Here is a 1,159-nt window from a genome sequence, read left to right on the forward strand (position 1 = left end):
ATATACAAACACACACTACTGCACACACACACACACACACTACTGTACACACACACACACACACTACTGTACATATAGAAATCCAATATAGACCTTCTCTACTCTGCTACAGAGCAACATTGTAGCAAGGTTTGTCAAAATCGAAGACTTTTTCTCACAAATTGCTGAAGTTGTGCTCGTGGGTGTACTGGGTAAATTGTTTTGCTTATTCAACGGTCAACCCTGATTTTGACTGTAGTGGTATCTGCCAAGGGTTTTATTTGTTGCATATCTAGGAAGATCAGGCTGATAAATTGCTGCACTTAAATTTCCTTACTCCTATATAGAGAGGGGGGAGTAAATGAAGGCTTAGCTGTTACACATTTACAATCACATCAATGTTTGCAAAATCTTCACCACGGGTCATGGAAAAGCATCAGATTCAGACATACTTTTGAGTTGCAACAACTTGTTCTCTCACAAGTCATATTTTCTAGTTTAAAATACTAGTGTAATACATTCAGTGTTAATTTGTTTAGCCTTGTATACGTATATGTCATAACTGGTTTAGCCTAGTATTAAAGAATGCTGCAACATGGAGAATTAATATAATGTAACATAATAATAATGTTGTACAATGCCATCATCTATATTCTATGTTTTGAGCCACATTAATAGCTCCACAACCATCACACCTATAGCTAGCTTGTAGTGCAAAGTAGATCCAGTCAGTATTTAACCCCCTTGATTGCCATAAGGAAGATGATGACAGACTGTCATCAGTCATGAAACTATTGTTTGAGGTACCAGTTCATGTGCCTTCTTGTAACTGTCCTTCAATTTGCTTATTCCAATGTGCTGATTGATGTAAACATAATTCATGGATCATCAAGTGATCATTAGTTACATGTACTAGGTTTTTTTATCACTATATATCATCTCCTTGCATGACAGAATTACATGTGCATGATATTATTATTACTCTGTTTTGATTGTAGAAACTGAAACTCATGATGTAATTATGTTTGTTTAGGTTGATTTTGATTCCAGGTTTATGTTTAACTCTAAGCACAAGAAGCTTGAAGCTGGTGCATGATTTGACATTTTTCCCTCTTCCTGTTACAGGTGCAAGAAGTCAACATGCAGCTGACCTGTGGATACCAGAAAGCAGACCACACTG

The 1,159-nt window shown here is 36.4% G+C and overlaps 1 protein-coding gene across 1 annotated transcript in view; it reads right to left on the reverse strand.

Moving 5' to 3' along the window:
• Positions 1–1,159, reverse strand: part of LOC109470146 (zinc finger protein 525-like) — an 11,478-nt gene that overhangs the window by 9,940 nt on the left and 379 nt on the right. The gene's annotated exons all lie outside the window — the stretch shown is intronic.

The sequence above is a fragment of the Branchiostoma belcheri genome, unplaced genomic scaffold (genome assembly GCF_001625305.1).
Source record: "Branchiostoma belcheri isolate BF01 breed outbred unplaced genomic scaffold, Haploidv18h27 scaffold22, whole genome shotgun sequence".
Taxonomy (NCBI): Eukaryota; Metazoa; Chordata; class Leptocardii; order Amphioxiformes; family Branchiostomatidae; genus Branchiostoma; species Branchiostoma belcheri.